This window comes from Artemia sp. Qi Xiang Cuo, chromosome 21, assembly GCF_049724085.1.
Source record: "Artemia sp. Qi Xiang Cuo chromosome 21, ASM4972408v1, whole genome shotgun sequence".
In the NCBI taxonomy this organism is placed as follows: Eukaryota; Metazoa; Arthropoda; class Branchiopoda; order Anostraca; family Artemiidae; genus Artemia; species Artemia sp. Qi Xiang Cuo.
The window spans coordinates 15774268-15791079 of record NC_142814.1 but is presented as its reverse complement, the minus strand read 5'-3'; the positions used below and the strand labels follow the sequence as shown (position 1 = coordinate 15791079).

General features: G+C 33.1%; 1 pseudogene; it reads right to left on the bottom strand.

The window, feature by feature from the left end:
* Window positions 1-11502: 11502 nt before the first annotated feature.
* On the bottom strand, window positions 11503-12664 carry LOC148939275 (putative ATP-dependent RNA helicase DDX5 pseudogene; annotated as a pseudogene).
* Window positions 12665-16812: the final 4148 nt, after the last annotated feature.

Sequence of the window (16812 nt, the reverse complement as noted above, 5' to 3'; positions counted from 1 at the left end):
GTCATTCTTAAGTAGTAAAACCACGTCGATCCTTTATGTAGTAATATCCAATATTTAGTATAGGCAAGAGGTCGTTCTTTATTATAATTTTAAATAAACTTTTCTGATATTTCAGGATGTTAGCTTTATTTTTTGTGTAGTAAAGTTTTCTATTAGTAGAAATTTGGATTGTTCTATTTTGATATTGTTTTTGGTTATTCTTTCTTTTTTTCCACTCGCGTGAGACCATATTTTTTCAAGGTTTAAAATTATTAAGCACACAAAATCCCGTGTCGAGTATCTAAAACCTAGCATAAAACAAAACTAATTTTAAAATTTTCAGGTATTTATCTTGTTTGAATTACAAAATTAGTATTATTGGTTAGACACCATAAATATTTTTGCAGTTTACATAATAAGTTTAGTGATTCTGGACTGAAAACTAAAATAATTGCAATTATGAGACAATAATATGGAGATATGTACTTTACGGGTTACAAACCAAAAAAAGCTTGGTTCCAGGATACAATAATAAATTTGAACTGAGATGAAAAAAAAATTTCTTCCAGGAGACAAAAACCAAAACTAATTTTAGAATTTTCATGTATTTTTGTTGTTTAAATTAAAAAATTACTATTACTGATTAGGTATCATAAATATTTTTGCAGTTTACATAATAATTTTAGCGATTAAGCCAAAAAAGAAAATTTTGGTTCCAGGAGTTTCGGTTACTATTGAGACAAGTAGCTATTATTACTATAGAGTTCATTACATGGACTGTTTTATTGCTTCAAAATTCAAATATCTTTGAAAAGACTGCAGTATGAAAATACATCAAAAATTCAATTTTTTTGACAAAATTGATTCTACTTTAAAAAGTATTTTATTTTTAAATACAAAAGTGACTAGATGTTGCAATTTCCTTTAAAATGAGCTATTATACAGCTCTCTATGATTTTCCAGTGCCCAGCTAGCTGAGCAGAAAAAAAAAAGCGGAAAGAAAAAAATATCCCGTTTGTGGAGAATAACGTGGTAAAAGTCAATTTTCTTGATTTTCAAGCCAATATATTTTCTTTGTTATTCAAGCCAAAGGGCGGTAAGTTTCCTTTATAGAGGATTCGGACAAGGCGGTTCTAATGGTGTACTTTTTGTTTTGATCTGACTCTTTTTTTAGGAGTTGGGGGGTTTTATATTTCTTGACATTGGAGGTGATCGTCTCTTACTAGGTTGCTAGCTACCGCTGCAACCCGGATCTTAAATCCTGGATCACAAGACATCTTAGTAGCAATCCTTACGCGTGCTCGAGCTTTATTGCGTTTGGTGGCATTTTTATCTCTTTTAAATAAACTTTTCTTATATTTCAGGATGTTAGCTTTATTTTTTGTGTAGTAAAGTTTTCTATTAGTAGAAATTTGGATTGTTCTATTTTGATATTGTTTTTGGTTATTCTTTCTTTTTTTCCACTCGCGTGAGACCATATTTTTTCAAGATTTAAAATTATTAAGCACACAAAATCCCGTGTCGAGTATCTAAAACCTAGCATAAAACAAAACTAATTTTAAAATTTTCAGGTATTTATCTTGTTTGAATTACAAAATTAGTATTATTGGTTAGACACCATAAATATTTTTGCATTTTAAATAATAAGTTTATTTATTCTGGAATTAAAAATAAAATAATTGAAATTATGAGACAATAATATTGAGATATGTACTTTACGTGTTAAAGGATACAATAATAAATTTGAAATGAGATGAAAAAAAAATTTCTTCCAGGAGACAAAAAGCAAAACTAATTTTAGAATTTTCATGTATTTTTGTTGTTTAAATTAAAAAATTACTATTACTGATTAGGCATCATAAATATTTTTGCAGTTTACATAATAATTTTAGCGATTAAGCCAAAAAAGAAAATTTTGGTTCCAGGAGTTTCGGTTACTATTGAGACAAGTAGCTATTATTACTATAGAGTTCATTACATGGACTGTTTTATTGCTTCAAAATTCAAATATCTTTGAAAAGACTGCAGTATGAAAATACATCAAAAATGCAATTTTTTTGACAAAATTGATTCTACTTTAAAAAGTATTTTATTTTTAAATACAAAAGTGACTAGATGTTGCAATTTCCTTTAAAATGAGCTATTATACAGCTCTCTATGATTTTCCAGTGCCCAGCTAGCTGAGCAGAAAGAAAAAGCGGAAAGAAAAAAATATCCCGTTTGTGGAGAATAACGTGGTAAAAGTCAATTTTCTTGATTTTCAAGCCAATATATTTTCTTTGTTATTCAAGCCAAAGGGAGGTAAGTTTCCTTTATAGAGGATTCGGACAAGGCGGTTCTAATGGTGTACTTTTTGTTTTGATCTGACTCTTTTTTTAGGAGTTGGGGGGTTTTATATTTCTTGACATTGGAGGTGATCGTCTCTTACTAGGTTGCTAGCTACCGCTGCAACCCGGATCTAATGATGTACTTTTGTTTTGATCTGACTCTATTTTTAGGAGTTTTGGGTTTTTATATTTCTTAGCATTGGACTGATCGTCTATTACTAGGTTGCTAGCTACTGCTGCAACCCAAATTCACATATATATTTATTTATGAGAGGCAGCCTGGCCGAGTGGTCCAAGGCACTGGTGTTAGCCACCAGTCTCTTCAGAGGCGTGGGTTCAATTCTTACCGCTGGTATACGATTATGTTTGAAAGACTGCAGTGTGAAAAGACATCAAAATGCAGTTTTTGGTGGAAAAATTTATTCTCTTTTAGAAATAATTTATTTTAGTTACTATAGATTTTTAACCCAATTAATTTCCTTTAAAATGAGCTATTGAACAACCCTCTACGATGTTCCAGTGCCAAGCTATCTCTGGATACAAAAAAAGAAAAAAAAAGAAAAAAAGAAAAAAATATCCCGTTTAGGCAGAATGTTGTAGTAGCTGCCACTTTTCTTGATTTTCAAGCCAATATATTTCCCTTGCTGTTCAAGCCAAGGGACAGAAATTTTACTATGCAGGGGTTTCGGACAAGGCGGTTCTAATGGTGTACTTTTTGTTTTGATCTGACTCTTTTTTTAAGAACTATGGGTTTTTATATTTCTTAACATTGGACGTGATCGTCTCTTACTAGGTTGCTAGCTACCGCTGCAACCCGGATTGAGGTGATCGTCTCTTACTAGGTTGCTAGCTACCGCTGCAACCCGGAAAATACCATTTATGATGAACTATATGGGTCCTTTATGTAAGTTTATAGCTACCGCTGCAACCTGGATAATGAACTGATTACAAACAGGAAAAAGCCTACGCCTTTTTCTTCTTTGAAATAGTAAGAGACGAACATCAACCAATCAAATAGCTAACTAATTCAAATGTATGTAATTGTTTATTATTCCAATGAGGGTCTTTTAATGTAATTAATTATAAAAGGTTCTTATATGCAGCAGTTTCCTTTAAAATTTTCCATTACACTCATTATTATGACCACAAACTGTTTGATTTACTACTTAAGTTACTATGGGTTACAGTTCGTTCCTTATTGTAATTTGGGGAGAATAACGTGGTTAAAGTCAATTTTCTTGATTTTCAAGCCAATATATTTCCCTTGCTGTTCAAGCCAAGGGACAGAAAGTTTCCTATACAGGGGTTTCGGACAAGGCGGTTCTAATGGTGTACTTTTTGTTTTGATCTGACTCCTTTTTTAGGAGCTATGGGTTTTTATATTTCTTAACATTGGACGTGATCGTCTCTTACTAGGTTGCTAGCTACCGCTGCAACCCGGATTGCTAGCTACCGCTGCAATCCGGATTTATGTAACTGCCACTGGAACCACCATATATCAGTTACTATGGGCGAGACATCGTTCTTTACTGTATTTTCATTGTTATTCGTGCCAAAGGTCGGTAAGTTTCCTTTATAGGGGTTTCGGACAAGGCGGTTCTATTGGTGTTCTAATATGTTTTTGTTTTGGTCTCTTTTTTTAGGAGTTAGGTGTTTTTATATTTGTTAACATTGGACGTGATCGTCATTTTCTAGGTTGCTAGATACCGCTGCAACCCGGATTAGGAATCAGCCATCTCTACAGCCATGATTCTGATGGAAATTATATAATCCCTATTTTTGCTTCAGGTAACATGGGCTAGGTTTCATTCTTTATTTCAATTTTTTTTAATAACAAGCTGACATATTTTCTTGGTTGTTTAAGCAAAGAGACTCCAGGTTACAGCTTGCGCTGCAACCCGGATCCAGTTTTACTGTAATGATCTGACTCTATTTTTAGGAGTTTTGGGTTTTTATATTTCTTAGCATTGGGCTGATCGTCTCTTACTAGGTTGCTAGCTACTGCTGCAACCCAAACTCACATATATATTTATGAGAGGCAGCCTGGCCGAGTGGTCCAAGGCACTGGTGTTAGCCACCAGTCTCTTCGGAGGCGTGAGTTCAAATCTTACCGCTGGTATACGATTTTGTTTGAAAGACTGCAGTGTGAAAAGGTATTAAAAATGCAGTTTTTCGTAGAATAATTTATTCTCTTTTAGAAATAATTTATTTTAGTTACTATAGATTTGTAATCAAATAATTTCCTTTAAAATGAGCTATTGAAAAACTCTCTACGATGTTCCAGTACAAAGCTATCTCTGGAAACAAAAGAGAAAAAAAAATATCCCGTTTAGGCAGAATGTTATAGTAGCTTCAACTTTTCTTGATTTTCAAGCCAATATATTTCCCTTGCTGTTCTCAAGCCAAGGGACAGAAAGTTTCTCTATACAGGGGTTTCGGATAAGGCGGTTCTAATGGTGTACTTTTTGTTTTGATCTGACTCATTTCTTAGGAGCTATGGGTTTTATATTTCTTAACATTGGACGTGATCGTCTCTTACTAGGTTGCTAGCAACCGCTGCAACCCGGAGAGTATACGCAAGAGGTCGTTCTTTACTGTAATATCAGTTACTATGGGCAAGAGATCGTTCTTTATTGTAAAAAATTACATAATCCCTATTTACGTTTCAGTTAACATGGGCTAGGTGTCGATCTTTATTGTAAAATTACTCAAAAATTCTAAATATTTTTGCAGTTTACAGATTTTTGCATTTTTTTCTCATACCTTTTGTATTGTCATAATATAAATATAGTACTTTAATATTAACTAAAATGAAGTTGCCTACGCAAGTTAGTTTAGGGAAGAGTTCGATCTTTATTATAATTTCCGCTGGTATACGATTATGTTTGAAAGACTGCAGTGTGAAAAGACATCAAAAATGCAGTTTTTGGTGGAAAAATTTATTCTCTTTTAGAAATAATTTATTTTAGTTACAAAAGGTTTTTAACCCAATTAATTTCATTTAAAATGAGCTATTGAACAACCCTCTACGATGTTCCAGTGCCAAGCTATCTGTGGAAAAGAAAAAAAGAAAAAAAGAAAAAAAATATCCCGTTTAGGCAGAATGTTGTAGTAGCTGCCACTTTTCTTGATTTTCAAGCCAATATATTTCCCTTACTGTTCAAGCCAAGGGACAGAAAGTTTCCTATACAGGGGTTTCGGACAAAGCGGTTCTAATGGTGTACTTTTTGTTTTGATCTGACTCCTCTGTTAGGAACTATGGGTTTTTATATTTCTTAACATTGGACGTGATCGTCTCTTACTAGGTTGCTAGCTACCGCTGCAACCCGTATACTAGACTGATCCTTTCCATAATTGCCTATACATGTTAATATAGGCAAGAGTTCGTTCTTTATTATACTATGGGTTACAGTTCGTTCCTTATTGTAAATTTTCTTCTTTGAAATAGTAAGAGACGAACCTCAAACGATCAAGTAGCTAACTAAGTCCAATGCATGCAATAACTTTTATTCCAATGATCGTCTTTTAATGTAACATATCAGTTACTATGGGAGAGAGATCGCTCTTTACTGTAAAAATTTAAAAGAGAAACTTGTTTATTTACATTCTAGCTAAAATAATGAAGATAATATGAATGAACCACAGTGTTCAGTTTCTTTGGACTTGAGTTCGTTTTTTAACTATAAATACAAACAGGAAAAAGCCTACGGCTTTTTCTTCTTTTAAATAGTAAGAGACGAAACTCAAACAATCAAGTAGCTAACTAAGTCCAATCTATGGAATGGTTTGTTATTTCAGTGATCGTTTTTTAATGTAAAAAAATATAAATACTGTAATCTTAACTATAGTGAAGTTGCGTATGCAAGTTAGTATAGGGAAGAGTTTGATCTTTATTATATTTGATTGCTTCAAAATTCAAATATCTTTGAAAAGACTGCAGTATGAAAATACATCAAAAATGCAATTTTTTTGACAAAATTGATTCTACTTTAAAAAGTATTTAATTTTTAATTACAAAAGTGACTAGATGTTGCAATTTCCTTTAAAATGAGCTATTATACAGCTCTCTATGATTTTCCAGTGCCCAGCTAGTTGAGGAGGAAAATCAAGCGGAAACAAAAGAATATCCCGTTTGTGGAGAATAACGTGGTTAAAGTCAATTTTCTTGATTTTTAAGCCAATATATTTTCTTTGTTATTCAAGCCAAAGAGTGATAAGTTTCTTTAATAAGGGTTTTGGACAAGGTGGTTCTAATGGTGTAATTTTTTTTTTGATCTGACTCTTTTCTCAGGAGTTAGGGGTTTTTATATTTCATAACATTGGAGGTGATCGTCTCTTACTAGGTTGCTAGCTACCGCTGCAACCCGGATAAAATTTTCTTTTACCATGGGCAATCGGGTCACCTAGTTGACCCGATTTCGATTCCCGGTAAGAGATATGTTACCTCTGATGATTTCTTAAGGAAATTGTATTACTGTAAATGTTTTGATCTGACTTTTTTTTGGAGTTATTGGTTTTTATATTTCTTAACATTGAACGTGATCGTCTCTTACTAGGTTGCTAGCTACCGCTGCAAACCAAATTGTTGTTTAAGCAAAGAGACCCGGGTTACAGCTGCCGCTGCAACCCGGATACCGCTGCAATCTGGATAGCTTGCAGCTACCCTTGGAACCACCATATATCAGTTACTTTGGGTGAGAGATCGTTCTTTACTGTATACTAACCAATACTATAATTAAGTGGTGTATAAAATTTAGTATAGGTAAGAGGTCGTTCTTTATTATCTATTTACTGTAAAACCATGATACCGACGATACTTACAAAATTCCAATGTAAAGTATCGATCCCTTATGTATGATCTCCTAATGATCTTCTTTTAATATTTCAGTTACTATGAACTGAAGTTCGTTCTATAATGTAAATAATTAAATAGCGTATAAAATTTAATATAGGCAAGAGGTCGTTCTTTATTATATAACTTTCACTTAACAGGCTCGGGTTCGATTCCCAGTGTGGGAAAATGTTTAACTCTATAATCTTCGAACATTTGAACCTTTTATAATTTATAATGATGTATAATATAAATACTGTAATCTTAACTATAGTGAAGTTGCGTATGCAAGTTAGTATAGGGAAGAGTTCGATCTATATTATAAAATAATCATGTAGCTAGCTAATTCCAAAGGTATGCAATTTTTTGTTATTCCAATGATCGTTTTTTATTGTAACTAGGTTTCAGCCATCTCTACAGCCATGATACTATCGGAAATTACATAATCCCTATTTATGTTTCAGTTAACATGGGCAAGGGGTCGTTCTTTATTGTAAAAATAATTCGTTTTAGTTACTAAAAGGTTTTTAACCCCATTAATTTATTTTAAAATTAGCTGTTGAACAACTCTCTACGATGTTCCAGTGCCATGCTATCTGTTGAATTACTAACCTATACTATAATTAAGTGGCGTATAAAATTTAGTATAGGCAAGAGGTCGTTCTTTATTATAATTGATCTGACTCTTTTTTTAGGAGTTGGGGGGTTTTATATTTCTTAACATTGGAGGTGATCGTCTCTTACTAGGTTGCTAGCTACCGCTGCAACCCGGATATTCAAATGATCGTCCTTTAATGTAATTATAATAATGGGTTATGATATTTCATAGTATTGGACGTGATTGTCTCTTACTGGATTGCTAGCTACCGATGCAAACCGGATTATACTATTACTATTAATTATTGTTTTAGTCACTATAGCTAGTGTTTGTTCTTTATAGTTATGACTTTAAAAAGTATATCGATCTTTTAAAAAATCATTACAAACAGGAAAAAGCCTATGGCTTTTTCTTCTTTGAAATAGTAAGAGACGAACCTCAAGTAACTACCCCTGGAACCACCATTTATCAGTTACTATGGATGAGAGATCGTTCTTTACTGTAAAATAGATTTTTAACCCAATTAATTTCCTTTAAAATGAGCTATTGAACAACCCTCTACGATGTTCCAGTGCCAAGCTATCTCTGGATACAAAAAAAGAAAAAAAAAAAGAAAAAAAAAAAAAAAAATATCCCGTTTAGGCAGAATGTTGTAGTAGCTGCCACTTTTCTTGATTTTCAAGCCAATATATTTCCCTTGCTGTTCAAGCCAAGGAACAGAAATTTTACTATGCAGGGGTTTCGGACAAGGCGGTTCTAATGGTGTACTTTTTGTTTTGATCTGACTCTTTTTTTAGAACTATGGGTTTTTATATTTCTTAACATTGGACGTGATCGTCTCTTACTAGGTTGCTAGCTACCGCTGCAACCATGATCTTACTAGGTTGCTAGCTACCGCTGCAACCCGGATCTTTTAATGTAAAAAATATAAATACTGTAATCTTAACTATAGTAAAGTTGCGTATGCAAGTTAGTATAGGGAAGAGTTTGATCTTTATTATACTGGAAACAAAGAAAAGAGAAAAAATATCCCGTTTAGGCAGAATGTTGTAGTAGCTGCCACTTTTCTTGATTTTTTAGTACTGATTTTTTAACTTGCGTGTAGCTTGCTTTGATCTAGCCATTATGTATTCATGAATGAGACCATTTACAGTTTTGACGTTTCTTATATAGTAATTATGACGTCACTGCATCAAAAATACAGTTTTTATTGGAAAAATTTATTCTCTTTTAGAAATAATTTATTTTAGTTACTATAGATTTTTAACCCAATTAATTTCCTTTAAAATGAGCTATTGAACAATCCTCTACGATGTTCCAGTGCCAAGCTATCTCTGGATACAAAAGAAAAAAAAAAGAAAAAAAGAAAAAAGTATCCCGTTTAGGCAGAATGTTGTAGTAGCTGCCACTTTTCTTGATTTTCAAGCCAATATATTTCCCTTGCTGTTCAAGCCATGGGACAGAAATTTTACTATGCAGGGGTTTCGGACAAGGCGGTTCTAATGGTGTACTTTTTGTTTTGATCTGACTCTTTTCTTAGGAGTTGGGGGGTTTTATATTTCTTAACATTGGAGGTGATCGTCTCTTACTAGGTTGCTAGCTACCGCTGCAACCCGGAAAGTCTTTACTAAACATCTTTATACAAAATATTTAACTTACTATTGGCTAGAGTCTGTTCTTTATTATTATAAATCTTTCAAATTGATTACAAACAGGAAAAAGCCTACGGCTTTTTCTTCTTTGAAATAGTAAGAGACTAGCCTTAAGCAATCAAATAGCTAACTAAATCAAATGTATGTAATGGGTTTTTATTCCAATGGTCATCTTTTAATGGCAAATTTTAATATATTGGTCTTAAATATGACTGTACTACCCTACACTATAGTTAAGTGGCCTATAAAATTTAGTAGAGGCAAGAGGTCGTTCTTTATTATAATTAAACTGACAACATTTCGTTTGGATATTACCATGAAGCTTTGCCAAAGCATTTCTAGCCGACTTTTCAACAGCATCCGCTCTTTCAAAGAGAATTTTAATCTGTAATTTTGAATACTTTTCGTGATCCCGATAAAACATGCGTAAAATGTTTCTCAATTTACAAAGATCAGCCTGCATTTTTGACATCTTCTTGTATTTCTGAATGTAATTTTTCAATTTGTCCTTATGCGTTCTTCGGTACAACCTCGCAGAGAATTTAATTTTTTAATTATAGATTTTGTCACCCCAGTAACGCTCCTTGATCTTTTGTTTGGCTGTCTCAATTTTTACTTCTCAATACACCTGGACGGTTGAATACCTTTGCTTTTGGTTTTTCTTATATTTGATGCGGTAATCTTCATCATTGTGATAACTCTCCTTGAACTTTTGTTTGGCTGTCTCAATTTTTGCACGTCTATAATCTTCATCATTGTGATAACACATCTTGCTGTTTTGTTTTGCTCTCTCAATTATTACTTCTCGATACGCCTTGTCGGTTGAATAGCTTTGTTTTGCTCTCTCCATTATTACTTCTTGATACGCCTGGTCGGTTGAATATCTTTGTTTTGCTCTCTCTATTATTACTTCTCGATACGCCTAGTCGGTTGAATACATTTGTTTTTTTCTTTTAAAGATACCATCTCTGTTGTTTGTGTAGCACTGTTTTTTCAACTTGCGTGCAGCTTGCTTGATTGAAACCATTATGTAATTATGAATGAGAACATATACAGTTCTGACGCTTCTTATATAGTAATTATGACGTCACGGCGCAATGATTTTATTGACGTCATAGCGCAATGATATTATTTCATGACGTCTTCAGAAACAACAATATAATTCCGTGTTTTTCTATTCACGTCATAGCTCTAATATAAAACTATGATGACATTCATTATTTATCTAGTAGGGATTCAGACAAGGTAATTCTAATGATGTACTTTTGTTTTGATCTGACTCTATTTTTAGGAGTTTTGTTATATTTCTTAGCATTGGACTGATCGTCTCTTACTAGGTTGCTAGCTACTGCTGCAACCCAAATTCACATATATATTTATTTATGAGAGGCAGCCTGGCCGAGTGGTCCAAGGCACTGGTGTTAGCCACCAGTCTCTTCGGAGGCGTGGGTTCAAATCTTACCGCTGGTATACGATTATGTTTGAAAGACTGCAGTGTGAAAAGACATCGAAAATGCAGTTTTTGGTGGAAAAATTTATTCTCTTTTAGAAATAATTTATTTTAGTTACAAAAGGTTTTTAACCCAATTAATTTCCTTTAAAATGAGCTATTGAACAACCCTCTACGATGTTCCAGTGCCAAGCTATCTCTGGATACAAAAAAAAAGAAAAGAGAAAAAAACATCCCGTTTGGGGAGAATAACATGGTTAAAGTCAATTTTCTTGATTTTCAAGCCAATATATTTCCCTTGCTGTTCAAGCCAAGGGACAGAAAGTTTCCTATACAGGGGTTTCGGACAAGGCGGTTCTAATGGTGTACTTTTTGTTTTGATCTGACTCCTTTTTAGGAACTATGGGTTTTTATATTTCTTAACATTGGACGTGATCGTCTCTTACTAGGTTGCTAGCTACCGCTGCAACCCGGATATATTATATGCAACCCGGATAATATAAACCACTTTATATCAGTTACTACGGGCTACAGATCGGTCTTTACTGTAATCAATCTTTAACATTAATTATAATCTTATTTTAGCTACAATGGGCTGGAAGTTTGTTCTTTAATGTAAACAAAGTCTAATGTATGCAATGGTTTGTTATTCAAATGATCGTCCTTTAATGTAACTTGCACACTTCAACAATTTGTTGATTATTGTGATTGGCCGATACAACCTTTGGGCCGACGTTCAATTTGGTGTGTGAGCCTAAAAAGTCTTTTGCTAGGCGTTCAACTTCCTCGGCCAAGTTGCTGACCACATCAGAATTTTATTTTCACCGCCAATTTGTCGAAAAATTTTCTTGATTTGTGGTTCAAAGCCCATATCAAGCATCCTATCTGCTTCGTCCAGGACGATGTAAGTACATCGCCTAAGGTTTATTTTTCTTGTTTCTAAAAATTCAATCATTCTCCCAGGAGTAGCAATACAAAGCTCAGATCCTTGTTCCAAATTTCTTATTTGCTGCAACTTTGGAGACCCACCGAAGACACATGTGCTTCTTATGCGAGACGACGCTAAATAATTGTCTGCCACAACTTTGATCTATTGTGCTAATTCTTTAGTTGGAGCCAAAATCAAAGCTATGGCTCCATCTCCTTTTTTAAGATTAGCCTGGTTTTTAATGCGGACGATCGATGGCAGTATATAGGCCAGCGTTTTACGTGATCCAGTTGATGCAACGCCTACCATATTTCTACCAGATAAGTCAATTGGCCAACCTTGTGCTTGGATTGGATTGGGACTATGTAATTCTTGTGATGTCAGCTGAGATTTTAAATTGTCAGGAAAACCAGATTCTTCGAATGACATGATTGGATGAGGGACGTCTACTCCTTCAACTAGAATTTCTTTAGAATCACGATAGCTGTCTACTTATTTTTTGGATCTTTTTACGACAGTACGATGGGGACTATAGAAATTCTTTTGTAATGGCTGTCGTTGGTAAGTGGCATCACGTCCTTGGTTTGAAAAATTACCACCTGAATTTTTAGACCCTTTAACTTCAAGTTGTGTTCAAGATTACGACGAAAGTATTGGTTGGGATTACCATCTCGTCTCATACTGTATTGGTTGGAGTCACTGGCAAACTTGCTGCTAAGATTGTTTAATCTTTTTTCGCGTGCTTCTGAGCGACCAGTATCCTGTTCTCGTGTAGGCTTTTAAAAAGTTCCATTGGAGTTTCGAGATCCTTCAAACCTGTCGTTGTGAGTAATATGATGGCGAGGTAAGCATTCTGTCGTGCCACCTGCTTGTCTTCGATTTAAATAACTTGAGTGCATGTTTCTATAACTATTATGGATCTTAATAAAGACCAGTGGTGGGGAATTTTAATACATTGTCTTTAAATATAACTGTACAGGCATATACAGGAGTTAAGTGGCATATACAAGTTAGAATAGGCAACAGATTGTTCCTTATAATAAACAAATGGTTTTTAACCCCATTAATTTCCTTCAAATGAGCCATTGAACAACTCTTTACGATGTTCCAGTGCCATGCTATCTGTTGAATTACTAACCTATGCTATAATTAAGTAGCGTATAAAATTTAGTATAGGCAAGAGGTCGTTCTTTATTATATGTTCATTCTTGCCCAAACTGCAAAGCCCATTTGGGAATCTTCAAGTCACACTAGAGATATTTGCAGAGGTACAGCTAAGGAGCCCTTTTCTAAATTTATTTTGGTTGTGAAATAGCTTTCTGGATTTTCTATTTTGATCTGTAATGAAGAAGTCTTGGAACGAGAAAGTCCCCTTAAATGTATTGTGTTTGTGGTTTATTTCAGCTATATTCTATGAAACTTGCATGAACTGAAACTTACTTAGTCCCCATTTATAATGAACCTTATTGATTCTTTGTGTTCATCAGAGAATTAGCCAACTACAAAAGTTAAATAAATGTTCTTTTCTAGGTTTTGGCTATCTCCACAGCCATAATACCAATGAAGCTTACGTAACCTCCATTTATAACTGACTATAAGGATCCTTTACATTATTCATTGATTCAATGACTTTTAGGGGTATTTTTTTCTTTTTTCGAAAATAAGGCAAATTTTCTCAGGATCGTAACTTTTGATGGGTAAGACTAAACTGGATGAAAATTTTTGCTTTATCATAATATAAATACTTTAGTCATAACTATATTTAAGTTTCCTATGCAAGTTAGTATAAGCAAGAAATATTTCATCATTATAATGACGTCATATACACAATAGACCTCTTTTTCTTACCCCTGTTGCATCAATTACTATGAGATAGACTTTGTTCCTTACTGAAAAGTAGCTAAAAAGGTCCAATATACGCAGTCGTTAGTTCTTCTAATGGACTTTTTTAAATATTAGCTTTATTTAATACATTTAGTATAGGCTAGAGTTAGTTGTTTGTTATAAATTACATTAACATTTAGGTATCTGCCGTAACTCTTTCTTTTCAAAATTAAATTAGTTACTATGGCCTAGAGTTAGTTCTTTATCATAAAATAGCAAGAAGCGAACCTAAAACAATCAACTACCTAACTAAGTCCAATGTTTGTTATTCCAATGATCGTCTTTTAATGTAATTATGATTTATGTACAAAAATCAAATATCTTTGAAAAGACTGCAGTATGAAAAGACATCAAAAATACAATTTTTAGTGGAAAAAAGTATTCTCTTTTAAAAATAATTTATTTTAGTTACAAAAGATTTTTAAACCGATTAATTTCCTTTAAAATGAGCTATTGAACAACTCTCTACGATGTTCCAGTGCCAAGCTATCTGTGGAAAAGAAAAAAAGAAAAAAAGAAAAAATATCCCGTTTAGGCCGAATGTTGTAGTAGCTGCCACTTTTCTTAATTTCCAAACCAATATATTTCCCTTGCTGTTCAAGCCAAGGGACAGAAAGTTTCCTATATAGGGGTTTTCGGACAAGGCGGTTCTAATGGTGGACTTTTTGTTTTGATATGACTCTTTTTTAGGAATATTTCTTAACATTGGACGTGATCGTCTATTACTAGGTTGCTAGCTACCACTGCAACCCGGATGTTTGATATTAAGTTACAAACAGGAAAAAGTCTAGGGTTTTTTCTTAATTGGAATAGTAAGAGACGACCTGGCTACAAACTATGATTATGGCATCATTGATCAATCTTTAACATGAAATGTTCTTTACTGTAATGGTTTGTTCTTTACTAGGTTTCAGCCATCTCTAGAGCCATGATACTGATGGAAACTACATAATCCCTATTTATTTTTCAGTTAACATTGGTTAGGTACTATAATTAAGTGGCGTATAAAATTTAGTATAGGCAAGAGGTCGGTCTTTATTATATCTTTTTTTAGGAGTTGGGGGGTTTTATATTTCTTAACATTGGAGGTGATCGTCTCTTACTAGGTTGATAGCGACCGCTGCAACCCGGATATATCAGCCAAAAAAATTAGGTTCCCGGATATAATTTTCAATTATCATCTTTTAATGTAAAACACCTGGAACAGAAAATAAAGCTTAGCAAAGATTGCAAATAAAAAAGATGGGATTATTAGGCAAGAATATTTGGCTTCTTACTTAGATTCTCGATACGCCTGGTCAGTTGAATACCTTTGCTTTTCTCTTTTCAAGATGCTATCTCTGTTTTTTTGGTAGTACTGTTTTTTTAACTTGCGTGTAGCTTGCTTTGATCTAACCATTATGTAATTCACGAATGAGACCATTTACATCTTTGTCGTTCTTAAGTAGTAAAACCACGTCGATCCTTTATGTAGTAATATCCAATATTTAGTATAGGCAAGAGGTCGTTCTTTATTATAATTTTAAATAAACTTTTCTGATATTTCAGGATGTTAGCTTTATTTTTTGTGTAGTAAAGTTTTCTATTAGTAGAAATTTGGATTGTTCTATTTTGATATTGTTTTTGGTTATTCTTTCTTTTTTTCCACTCGCGTGAGACCATATTTTTTCAAGGTTTAAAATTATTAAGCACACAAAATCCCGTGTCGAGTATCTAAAACCTAGCATAAAACAAAACTAATTTTAAAATTTTCAGGTATTTATCTTGTTTGAATTACAAAATTAGTATTATTGGTTAGACACCATAAATATTTTTGCAGTTTACATAATAAGTTTAGTGATTCTGGACTGAAAACTAAAATAATTGCAATTATGAGACAATAATATGGAGATATGTACTTTACGGGTTACAAACCAAAAAAGCTTGGTTCCAGGATACAATAATAAATTTGAACTGAGATGAAAAAAAAATTTCTTCCAGGAGACAAAAAGCAAAACTAATTTTAGAATTTTCATGTATTTTTGTTGTTTAAATTAAAAAATTACTATTACTGATTAGGTATCATAAATATTTTTGCAGTTTACATAATAATTTTAGCGATTAAGCCAAAAAAGAAAATTTTGGTTCCAGGAGTTTCGGTTACTATTGAGACAAGTAGCTATTATTACTATAGAGTTCATTACATGGACTGTTTTATTGCTTCAAAATTCAAATATCTTTGAAAAGACTGCAGTATGAAAATACATCAAAAATGCAATTTTTTTGACAAAATTGATTCTACTTTAAAAAGTATTTTATTTTTAAATACAAAAGTGACTAGATGTTGCAATTTCCTTTAAAATGAGCTATTATACAGCTCTCTATGATTTTCCAGTGCCCAGCTAGCTGAGCAGAAAAAAAAAGCGGAAAGAAAAAAATATCCCGTTTGTGGAGAATAACGTGGTAAAAGTCAATTTTCTTGATTTTCAAGCCAATATATTTTCTTTGTTATTCAAGCCAAAGGGCGGTAAGTTTCCTTTATAGAGGATTCGGACAAGGCGGTTCTAATGGTGTACTTTTTGTTTTGATCTGACTCTTTTTTTAGGAGTTGGGGGGTTTTATATTTCTTGACATTGGAGGTGATCGTCTCTTACTAGGTTGCTAGCTACCGCTGCAACCCGGATTGCTAGCTACCGCTGCAACCCGGATCATTTTCTTAAATCCTGGATCACAAGACATCTTAGTAGCAATCCTTACGCGTGCTCGAGCTTTATTGCGTTTGGTGGCATTTTTATCTCTTTTAAATAAACTTTTCTTATATTTCAGGATGTTAGCTTTATTTTTTGTGTAGTAAAGTTTTCTATTAGTAGAAATTTGGATTGTTCTATTTTGATATTGTTTTTGGTTATTCTTTCTTTTTTTCCACTCGCGTGAGACCATATTTTTTCAAGGTTTAAAATTATTAAGCACACAAAATCCCGTGTCGAGTATCTAAAACCTAGCATAAAACAAAACTAATTTTAAAATTTTCAGGTATTTATCTTGTTTGAATTACAAAATTAGTATTATTGGTTAGACACCATAAATATTTTTGCAGTTTACATAATAAGTTTAGTGATTCTGGACTGAAAACTAAAATAATTGCAATTATGAGACAATAATATGGAATGTACTTTACGAGTTA